Below are 12,507 nucleotides of genomic sequence, written 5' to 3' on the forward strand. Positions count from 1 at the left end.
CAGTTATCACTGAACTATAACAGTTTGTGATGTATGTCTTAGTCACACAGGCCTGGAGACTGGTCAGTGACACGCTTGCTGAAGGTTGCTGGCTGGAAATATGGTGCTGTTCCCAAACCCTCCTTGTGTCTGCTTTGGTTGACAGTAGACTGCCTCGGTCACCTGGTGGAAGGCACCAACTTGCCTGCAAACACTCACCACCATCTGCTTCCTCAGCAGTAGTGAAACTGAAAGCGTGTAACATAAACCAGAAGCAAAGATTCTGAAGTAAAAGTGGTGCCTCACCAGTGAAACCAACATGGTTCAAAAGGCACACTTTTAATTTGAAGGTGAACTCTTCAAAGTTTTAAAGCTACTTTATCGTTGAGTGTTTGCAGACAGGTCAGTCTCATTCACTACAGCAATCTGCTAGAGACCAAAGCATCACAATGAGGTTTCAGGTGCAGCACCGACCGATTTCACCTAGTGACTGCCAGCAACCATGATGCAGTCTTCAAAGAAGTTTGTATACACACAAGCAAGCAGGTATGCAAATACATTTAAAAACATCATTTAAAGTAGGCTTTGCAAAATTCTTCCTGGAAAAAGTTCTTGATCTGCACAGAGCCGTAAAGAGAAACAAACACACATGCTTCCTGACTTGATTAACTTCACAATCCACCTCCATCCTCAACCTCTGTCTTAAACATAGATGGAAACACAGAAGATAAGTGGAGGCAAAGTGAAGGAGCTTAGTGCTCTGTGATTAGAGGCTAAACAATGAGAAGGAGGGCCCTTGAAGTAGGACATAAAGATAGGGGAGAAGGGGGGCCAGAGAAGCAGCAGACATAATGTCCTGAGGGGCAGGCCCATTACTGTCTGGCAAATACAGTTCTGATCAATAATGATCAATCAGAGTCCACTTATCCTGCCGCACAAAGCATAATCACACTGTCTTTGGCAGTGGGGGAGAGCAAGGGTGGAGCAGGGTCAGTGATTGCATGAGCATCTATTTTACTACAACAGTGAGGGTCCTTAAAGCTAGCAGCATCAGCACAGATTTAAGGCTCAGGTTCCACTCCACTGCACTGAAAATGAAATTAAACTCAAAGTGAAAACTTCCCAACCATGGAAGACTTTGCACCGCAGACCCCTGAAAGTAATTACACCTGCCTGTCAGTGTAAGACACTGTACACGTACACACACACACACACACACACACACCCGCGCGTGCACCCTCCCTCTCTCTCTGAAGGACACATTATAGCAGTAAAATCAAGAAAACACTCTCCCTAACATCTATGCAGAAGCATAGAATGAAAACTAGCTCTATGTTTACCGAGTACGCCTACACGTACACAACTATTCACATTATTTTATATTCACAACTGGAAAAACAGCAGATTTATTAACCTTTTAATTTCCATTTTTAACTTAAAAAATACATCCATGTGAAATAAACAAAGGAGTGAATATTTGGAAAACTTAAAGACAACAAAAGAGCATCATCTTCTTCATCTGACAAAGTTGTACTGTTGTCAGAATGTTTCAGGGAACAGAGTTAACGCTTTATTCGTTTTCCAAAAGTAATCTCACTTTTTACTGCAGTAAATTACATGAAATTTTATGTAAAGTTTGAGGAGAGGTGCAAAACATATGAGCTGCACCACGTCGCATCACAGCATGGAAACAAATATGATGACATTGCTGCATCAAGACCCAACCACTGTGGGGGCTTTTTAAACTTTCTTTGTTAAACCAGACTTTCTGCCTCAGGCTCTGCACATGCTCACATGGAAGGCAGCATTTAATGCTTTCTTGTTAAACAGTAAATGGACCTATTGAGAGCGGAATAGTACAGTCAGAGACATTATCAGAGGACAAGTAACAATGACCTACACAAACACACATTTCGACTGTCACTTATTTCTAACACACTTTAAAAATAGTACATAAAAAAGGCCATTTATGTCTATAACTTTTCCACAGCTTAATGAAGCAGTCATGGGAATCGCATACGCCCATTCGTAGTGCAGTCCTCTTATAAACCACCTGCATGCCACAAAACACGTTAGTGAAAGGAGATGGCTCTGCTGCATTGTGTGGTCCAGTGGTCCTGATGAATGGCTGTGTCAGAGCAGAGCACGCTGCCGTAGAAGTTCAGAAAATCCAATGAATACCATGGATGAAGACAAATGACCTCGGTGGCCCCCACAAGCACCACATGTTCACACCACTAACCCTTCACATGCAGCAGAGAGCAGAGCTGAGCTAAGAGCAGGTGTTCACAGGTCCCTGCTGACCGAGGCTTTAGTTTTGTATATCTGCACGAACAGCAGTGGAGTCACTGTCTGCTTCTGTGATTGCTGCCAGAACAGGCCTGATCCCCCTGTGTGTACGTCTGTGTACATATGTTATGTTTTCAGGACAGTGGGATACAGACTTCAGTGTGAAGCTATAAATAAATAAATTCTGCTACAGACGTTTCAGAGAAGAACAAGAAATTTTACCTGCAGAAGATGTGCAGCAACCACTGATGGCATTAAAAGAGTGTGTGTGTGTGTGTGTGTGTGTGTGTGTGTGTGTGTGTGTGTGTGTGTGTAAGCCTGCACCGTCATTAGTATTATGTCGTGATTAAGATGGGATTAACACTGATGCAATTTTGCTGCGTCAGTGTTCCTTCAGAGTTAAGCCTACTGACGTTTTTACTGACACTGAAACATCATCAGTGTCTGTGCACATCGCTGCTCTTTTTCCACACCTGTGCATCAGATAATGTACAGAAGTTTTTCCCCACACTAGCCTCTCACTGCAGAAATTAACAGATTACCTAAAAATACCCAATATATGATAACTTTAATATAAAATAAAATTAATAAGGTGAAAGGTGAAATCAAGTTTTTTGTTAAAGCATAAAGATATTAATTTCTTTAATTGATGTGTTTCACATGCATTTTTCCTTATGGCGATAAATATTATTTGAAAGTATGTAACTAGATGTAATTCAACATTTCTGCTGGTTTAATGCCACTTTGAGGAAGTTGGAATTGCTTATTTTGTCGGTTAGCAAGCAATTATTTAGCTTAGCTATAGCTAAAAGGAAATACTTTTTAGGCTTTTCCCAGTCAGTGCCATCATCTACATTGCTCATACACTGTAAAATATCTAGATCTAATATCTAGATTCCAGAATATTGTGTGTACGTTTTCATGTTTACATATCAAACAGGAGCCTGAAATGTGTAATGAGCTCACATGTTTCAGGACAGGGAGGCCCCCTACGGAGAGGGTGGACAGCCCCATTCACACTCTAATGCTTGGGAGGGGGAGACATGGCAGCTTCCCTTTTGCATCTCTGTTCCCATGCATGACCCCTCTTGTCTTCCTCCGCTTTAATTAATTCACATTAAAATGAAGCCGTGGGTGGGAAAAAAAAGGCAAGAAAAAAAAAGGAGCCTGGTTTGCTTCCTTCTTCTATGTGTCACACGATAATGATGTATGGCTCTGTCCCACTGTCATAAAAAGATATCACTGCATACGACAAATACATCAGGGTGAGAGCTGGGCTGATCAATCAGCATTTAATCAATACGAATCTGAGACTGATGAGCCTCCCATGCAAATGTACCCATATGTATTTGCAGTGTAAGCGTGCTCAGTTTGCATTATTTGACACAAGCAGGGTATGACTCAGCTCACATCATGTCTAAGGAAATCCATCAATAGATTCAGGCTGTGACCATTTACTCAAAGCATTTTACGTTAAAAACACCCAAACTCTATCAGTCTTTCTTTCCATAATGTTAAATCATGAAATAAACTTAAACACAACCAGGGCAACTCTTATCTGGCATCAATTACCCTAACATCAACAATCAGGCTAAGTGATCACATGCAGGTTTAAAAAAAGAAACTTCAAATCACACATTTCTTAATGTCTAAGAAGTGAATGAAGTCCACAGACTGTGGGCTTAAAGTCTGGGCAACACAGGAGGAAAATAAGCGATGAAGTCATGTGTAATACACAGGGCTCCTTTTTACCAAAACCACTTGGAAATGTTGCTGTAGATGTTTAATCGCTATGCTGGTGCTGGTTGCTATAGGAACGTAAAGGTGCAACAGCGAGAAGATGTACAGTGTAGGCGGTCGGCTGCAGGCAATCAGGACACACAACCCGAGAGCAGAGCAGTAAATAATAAAGGCGCAGCACAGTAATGTAGATAACATGTCCATCAGCTGGTTCCTCTCTCCAAAGCTGAAGATCTTTAAAGGCGCTGGAGTTGATCCTGTTATTTTATTATTTTACTATACTAAGACATGTTTTTTTCCTTCCACTGAGGACTATATAGTCTGTCCATCTCTAACAACAATTTCTACATGAGCACCGAAGCAGGACTGCATGGCCTCTAAACTGTTGAGAAAGCTGAGTGGCAGAAAAGTGCACACATCAGCAGACTTCCAGAATCTGTTACTTATTTTTGTTCCCATAACATAATTCAGCCTGGCAAATTCCTGACATTTTATAAGGATGGTTGTGAAGGACACAATGTTTGATGGACTTAAAAGCCATACATCAAACTCTTGAGCTTGGCTTTTATATCTATAGCAGGGGTTGGCAACCCTGGAAAGGTTAACTGATGGCACGACCATAGCTGGACTGGCCATCGCGCCTTTGCCTGGTGGGCCGATGGTGATTTTTCATTTTTATGGGCCGATGATTTTTTTTTTTTTTTTTTTTGTAACGGTATAAACAATGAAAGGTGGTGGATTGGCCAGATGCTGGTTGATGTGTAAAAATAACTCAGTTCTTTGGTGGTGGCTATGGCAGACCTGCCACAGAGGCCTGCAGGTGGATGAGGGAAAGGGGAGGCAGGAGGAGAGACCCAAGGCGGCCGCCGGTCTGAGTGTGGTGAACTGAACTTCAGGTAAGAAGTTATGACCTGCAGTCTATCTGGGTCAGATATAAACCAAGTTTAGGTGGAGTTTATTTTCGTTATGCTGACTTTTTACAATCAGTTACAATAACTCGTACTGCATACTAGCTAGCATGACGGAGTTTCTATACAGCTGGGTGGGTGCTATGATGTTACTGATAGTGAACTTTATTTTATTCATAAGGTTAGTTAGTAGAGTTGCCAACCATCCCGTAAAAAAAACGGAATCGTCCTGCATTCAGAGAAAATATTACGCGTTACGTATTGAGCTAAAAAGGAACACAGTTTGTCCCGTACTTCAGCTACAATGGAAAAAGACACAAAGCTGGAGTTATTCTGTGTCTTTATGCTGTCAGCTGCCTGTTGTTCTCTCATTCTCTCCCCCTCCCTCTCCTGTTTCTACTTCAATCATGAAACTGATCAATGATCAGCTTTTGTCTCTTGTTTGTTTATCACCAGAAAGAGGAAACCAGCGGATGTCACGCTAAACAACAGCAGCACATTTAAGCTTGATCAGCTGTTGTTAGAATTTATTTAATATTAATTTCTAGTATCAGCTGATGTTTGCTGGAGCCACAGCTGTAAAAGCTGCTGGTCATGATATCGGTTTGGATATGTGGTGAGAGGGAAACATGAAGATGAAACCAGGAGATGTCCTTACTGAATCATCAGAGCTGAACAGGTGATGGAGAAACAGGTTTACCTTTTAGGTGACATGAGTGAGTTGAAGGGAAATTATGAACTGTTTCTGAGAGACAAATAACACCAGGATACTTTTCTAAGTAGCTGACAGCTGGTAACTGTGCAGGGGCGGGTTAGCAAAGTTTTGCCAGGGGGCCAGGTAGGGCATTAACAGGGAAAGGTGGGGCACAAAGAAATACTTTTCTTTCTTATTCTCATTTAAAATGTTTAGCTTTTAATAAATAATCATCTGAATCTTACAACCAAAGTTTTTATCTGACATAAGATGTATAGAAATCATACATATACCAACAAGACAGTGTACATCACTGTCACAGCAGCGTTTGTTTTTATTCAAAGGCTTTATGGCTTTAATACCTGGTGGGCCGGTTTCTAGTCAAAATGCCCGGGCCGATTTTTTTGTCCCAGTCCATCCCTGGGCATGGCACGCAGTGAATTAATCTGAGAAGGTGCATTTAAAAAAGTAATGGCCGGGCCAGCAGTGCACATCGCAAATGAGCTCGCATAGACACATTAGTTGTGCCGCTTCTTAATGACGGTATCTTAGCTAACAACCCCAACTACCAGATTCAACTTGTAATTGGCTAAAAATAACTTATCCTACTGGTGAGAGGGACGTTGCTAGCTGGCAGTTTTTCCAAGCGATGTTGAAATTTCCACATTCCGACACTTCAAATGCTTCAGGAGCTGTCTGCTCAGCGCAGCATCAGCACCAAAAGAAATACACGGATACATCTGTAGACTCGAGACTGATCAAACCAGAAAGCTTTAATGAGCAGCTGGATTTGTCTCGCATTAACTGGCTGAGTTAATGCCAGTTAATGCAACATCGAAATGCAGCTGATTGAACTGAAAACCTCAACTCTGTAGGGGTCAAAGTTTGCAGAACTACGAACGCAGCTGGAATCCATAGCTGTGCGTGTTCATGGAGCTTGCATTTTCACCTGCTGGACATCACTACCTGACAAGTTTAACTGTCTTCAGAACATTGCAGAGGCCTTATTGGCAGTATTTGGCTCTACATATCTGTGTGAGCAGATTTTCTCTCACATGAAGACAGTCCTCAGGTAGCCGTCTGAATGCTGGACACTTGGAGACCTGTGTCTCTGAGTGGGAGACCAGAGATCACATTAACATGTGTATCCCTGTATTAACAAACATGCCATAGGCCCAGTTTATTTTTCTTATCGTTGTTGTGAGGAGACCATAAATAGCATTTGCATTTTCTGTTGTACAGTTCATTTGCTGTTATGGAGTCTTTGTTATGGATAAAAAGTGTCTTTTTTGTTTCAAAATAGCTGATAACTATTCGCTGATAGCTGCAAACATCTGCGAACAAATATAATTCTAGAAAGTTGTTCTATATAGTGTGTAACTGTTAGTATAGAGCTTTATTAAATTTATTGCTAATGCAATCATATGGCACATTGACATCTGAGGAAATTTTAGATGGCACTCATCATCAGAAAGGTTGCCGACCCCTGATCTACAGTGTTTGAACTTGGTGACAAAATAACTACTGATAAAGAGCAGAAAAGTTTGACAGTTAAATCTTACTTCCTCATTAGAAGTTTACTGCAGGGATGTGCGAGACTAGTCGACTAGACATTCAAACCTGATGCTCTCGCCATCCACTAGCAGATGAAAATAGCTGCCCAAGCAAAATTGTCTTATTTTATTCATACACAACAGCAGTCGACTTTTGATTTTAAGATGCTACACAACTTTCATGCGCTTATTGCTCTGTGATGGAAAAATATCAGCCACAGTATCAGCAAACTAATATGAGATTTTGTTGGTTTACATTTCTACTTTACTTCCAAAGCAACAACAGAAAGTGACCTTTTCTGCCTTCTTTCTTCCTAACCATGTAACTGCAATTTTTAGCCCACTGATCACGGTGTTTTTTCCTGCAGAGAAGAGAGGTTTTAGTTACAGCCACACACTGCAATAATATGACAACTAGTTTTACTGATTGGGATTTTATTTACCCAAGCATAACAGACATTTCTGTTTAACAGTCAAGACACATGAGCAAAGAGAAACCCTGTATATGTACTATAATGTTACCTTCACTTTTAGCAATAAAATGAGGATGGCTTCTTAGAGAGACCAGCCTGCATGTTCAGTGCTCATCTCATGAAAAAGGAATTTTTTCACCACACAGACATTTTCTCATCACGCAGTCATTCTTTCAGCTCTTCAAGGCATATCATCTGCGTTGGTGGGAGCATCGATTACCATCTAGATCTTGTCAGCCAGCTACCTTTTTGTATCTGGTGGAGACCTGGGCCCTGTTTTGTCTGACTGTCAAACAAACTGCCTGATGCATCTCTGTGCAGTGACGTGCAGATCAGACACAAGATCACAGATTCTTTCATCCAAACTCAGGCCAGAAGGCAAATTCCTGACAAGACTTACACATGTTCCTCTGCTGTAAAGGGAAGATACAGGCTGAAACTCCACCACTGAACTAAAAATAGCTTCGCGAAACATATTGAAACATTGAAAGAGATTAATTTGTGTAAGGATAATATCTATCTTTACCCACCTAGGTTTTTTTCCCTGCATACCCGAACACACACAAACATTCCAGTAAAGAGACCACATATCAGGATCTGGTTCTGTTTTTAATTTTAGCCATCGTTCCAGAGCCCCTTTGATCACAGCACATTATGCACAATTCAAACATGGGAAATTCCCACCTGGTAATTTAGATAAAAAAAGATGCTGAGGAGCACATTAAGCACGTTCATTAGCAAAGATTGGGCTATCTTAGAAAGGATGGCGTATTAAATCGGACACTCCCAATGCAAAAACATACAGAAGACAGACAATAAAGGAGGCCGACTGCAGCCCTTGGCCTTCATGGACGTGCCGTGTGAGACATCGTGTGTGTTGTGGCGCTGCAGCTGTAGCGACAGGTCCTAGGGGTGCCTTACACCTTCACAGCTGTTGCAGCTCCCACAGAGAGGTCTCAGGGGAAAACTGAGGGTTACTGCAGCTTTTCACTGATTAATTCAAAGGCGCACACAAGGAAAATTCTTTGACTCACACAGACAGAACAGGCTTGAGTGTTCACTGTAGCGTTTATCCTATGTTATATTAAGGTACATCTAAAGTTTAACATTCATTCAGTAAATCAGTGGCATTTTGCTTCAGCAGTTAAATATAACAGTGCAGAGATTAACTGTGTATTTCAACTGCTAATTAAATAAATTATTTATTTTTGTTTCATTATCTCATGATGAATATTGAATGAGGTTTTAACAGTACTTTGTACTTCCTCCACTGCAGGTTTAACAAAGCCCAGACTTCACTTTATAAATCAGTCACTGTACACAAATTCACATGTCGCTCAGGAGGTTCGTATGAGGGATGGCTGAGCAGTAGAGGCAGAAATAAAGTGGCTTTAATACAGCCAAAACTGAATATGACTGTCAAAAAACAATTCTGCACTAAGTTATACCCCTTTTCAACACAACCTTTGGCAGGACATCTTGAGACCTGCTGAAACTCAAGACTGCTGCCTTTATAGTCAGTAGCTCCACCCACTCCAGGAAATTACAATTAACTTACAATAAAGTACTAAACTAATTTGTAGCAGTGCTTAGTTTAAGAGAACTGCAATAACTCAATATTGGAAAAAGATATCTACCTCCATTTTAAGAAAATGAACTAACTCTCAAACTGCTTAAAAAGGGTTAACACATCCTCCAAACATCAGGCAAAACTCCCCCTCCCTTGAACCACACTTGGCACATCCCCCCAGAAATCTGACCATAAAAGAAGCCCAAAAGGGGCTTTGATGGACTGGTTTGGCAGTTCCTGGGTTCAAATCAAATCGAGGCAGGGCCAAGTGAAGTTTGGTGGAGAGGTGAAAAACAAGCAAGTTAATCAAATACAAATCTCCAAACTCCAAAAGCACCCTCTATTAAATCACTGCATTTACATTTCTGCAGTGAGTGATTGAACGTGCAACTACCCAAACTAATGCATGCTGATGAATTACATTAGAAGCCACAGATCATCTGAAATAAATAGAATTCCATGTATCTTGAGTTCTGTTTAGTTATCAAAACAACTGAAAAAAAGAAGGTACCAGTTTAATTGACAAAGACTTCAGTGCTGTAGTTAATAATTACTGACGGAATACTAAAATAATGATCACGCATTATGGAGATACTGTTGTCGAGGCACGCCTGACACTGCACACTGTCAGTGACACATGACTTTCTAATTGGGAATAATGTTCATGTTTGTTCACCTGTCAAAAAGACGACAGCTCTGAAGGCAGATCGTGACGGTGTTTCAATTACTGTAAATCCATCTGTCATATTCAATCTGTCTAGCACAATACTGATTAGCATTAGCGTTTCCCCTTCAACAACTTAGGTTAGCAGGAGGAGAAAGACCGTGATGTGCAGCAAATACACATCTGTGATTTGTGCTGCTGTTTCCAAATTTTTACAGCGTCACTATGTCAGTTCTCTTGACTGTTTATGAACCTGTAACACTCCTAAAAATTATCTGCCATCTGATTGGGATTAGGGTGCAATTATTCTACTAACGCCATATTTTTTCTCTCATCCCTTAAACAAACAAAAATGGCTTTAGCTTCATATTTAATATTTATTTGCTACCGGTACTTATTTTCCCATGTGACTCTCACCAAGAAAGCAAGCAGGTCTAATTTCCTCATACTTCTTAAAGTGCTGAAGGGTGTTACTGAATATTGGGTCTTATTTCCTTATTTTTACAAAGTATCTTTGAATGAATAATGACTTTACATTTATTTATTTCACTCTACAGAAAATACTATCTCCAGAAAACTGAAATATTCCAGATATCATCATGAGTGGACGTTTTGGTTGTTGCGTCCGTGGCTCTGCTCGTTTCATAGTGATGCACATTTCAGATGGTGAGTGCGAGACTCCATGCGAATGTCCAATTTAGTTCCACTTTTTTGTAAAACCACAGACTCGTTTATGGAGCAACTACACAACTATGCACCATCTAAACATCTGCCCTTTATGTCAAGTGGACTTCAAAGAAATACAACAGGAATGACTGCTCATCTACAGCTATTTGCGACTGTGTATAATCCTCACTTTACCAGGACCTCAACTACAAAAAATTTGAAACAAAAAGTAAAAAAGAAACCAAGCATATGAAAGGTTACTTCTCTGCCTGGTGTATCGACGTTACTTTCTTTTAATGGTGGAAAGGTAAATACACTCCTGAGTTTCTCTCTGTGTTAAACCCCCACCTCAGGTTGGCCTGCAGCTGGATATAACACGTATGGCAAAAGAAAACATGATTATGTTTCTCAAACTTGTTCATAAACTTGTCTTAGCTATCTTTCTACAACAGTGCTTTCAAAGAGGAGGCAGGAGCAGGAGAGTGGTGATGCCTCAGTGTGTCTGTGTGTGTTCTGCTGGTTATTTCAAGGTTCTTCCTGTAACCAAATCAGGGCAGTGACAGACTAATGAGGCTAAATGATGATGATGCTTCAGGAAGATAGCCTCCAGCAGGGAGAAGAGAAGATGTGTCAAACTGCTGGGACAGAGTCGTGGTTTTCCTCTGGAAGCTTTGGTTTATAGAAACACTATATCTGGCAGGAAAGAACTGCTCTCATCGTGTATAAGATTTCCACCAGCAGCAGTCAGCGCAATCAAAAACAACCTGATGAGAGTCCTGTATTGATTCTTATCTGATGATTATTGATCGCCATAAGTAAATTATCTTCTTCAGAGGGCAGTCAGAGTGGCCGGGGCTTGTTCTCGAGTCCCTGAAGTGCACGCAGTCTCACAAACACAATCTCTGAGGTGGATATTGTGGGGCTGATGTAAACAGATGCAAGCCCTCATTCAACAGCCTCCTGACCACAGTGGCCAAGCACTCGAATTAAGGGTTCATCACAATATTTCCAGTGACCGGATCAGCAAGGGTCAAGCTCGGGTTAAGCTTCAATCAAAAAATTCCTAAAGCCCACTCCTTCGTGCACTTCTCTCAAAAAACAGATTATTTAATCAGTGCAGGCACAAAAATGAGCCAAATCAGGGTTTTAAGGCTAAGAGCTGGATTTGGCAACCCAAGATTTTCTAGAAGAAGAAAAAAAATACAGACCAATCCATGTTTCCACAATTTGGCAAAACAAAAAAACCCCCCAAAAAACAATGGTGGCTGGTGAATGGCCATGGAAAAAATAAATAAATAAAAATAGACAGACAACCATAAATAGCCAGAAACCTGCTGGAAAGCAGAACAATTTTAATGTTTGCACTAAAGAAGGAAATTGACTCAACGTGAACAAAAGCTCAGCGCTCTGCCGGTAAACATGCCTTGTTTTCAAGATTAAAGAGTACCCTGAGTGCCATCCCTGTCAGTTTTGCTGATTAATGAGAAGTGACACTGGTGTCCTCTTTTCTGCAGCCTGCTCCATATTGACAATAGCAAAAGAGCACAGGGTCAAGGGGTGTGTGTGTGTGTGTGTGTGTGTGTGTGTGTGTGTGTGTGTGTGTAGTGTGTGAGTGAGTGAGTGAGTGAGAGAGAGAGAGAGAGAGAGATGGGGTTACAGTGTAGTCAAACAAAGAAGGCCTCTGAGACAAATCCAGCTAGTCTTTCTCTCTCTTTCACTTTTTTTTCCACTCAGACTCTCACTGTTTTGAGCCCAACCCCCCCCCCCATAGCACCATTGAAAGAAGGGGCAGTTAGGACATTATTCCACAAAAACTTGGTGAGCTCTCAAAGGAACACATGAGCTCTCAGAAACAAGCCCAACTGATGCAGATCATTTTCCCCCCTCGGTTACCTCTAGTCTCCTCTTACCTAAGGGGAGGGGGTCAGACTTTGTATAAGACTTAAAAAAAAAAATGTCACTACACTTGAA

At 41.1% G+C, this 12,507-nt stretch overlaps 1 protein-coding gene across 2 annotated transcripts in view; it reads right to left on the bottom strand.

The window, feature by feature from the left end:
• The window catches only part of sipa1l3 (signal-induced proliferation-associated 1 like 3), an 82,624-nt gene that overhangs the window by 37,076 nt on the left and 33,041 nt on the right, over window positions 1–12,507 (bottom strand). The gene's annotated exons all lie outside the window — the stretch shown is intronic.

Source organism: Simochromis diagramma, unplaced genomic scaffold, assembly GCF_900408965.1.
Source record: "Simochromis diagramma unplaced genomic scaffold, fSimDia1.1 OVJJ01000344.1, whole genome shotgun sequence".
NCBI classification, from domain to species: Eukaryota; Metazoa; Chordata; class Actinopteri; order Cichliformes; family Cichlidae; genus Simochromis; species Simochromis diagramma.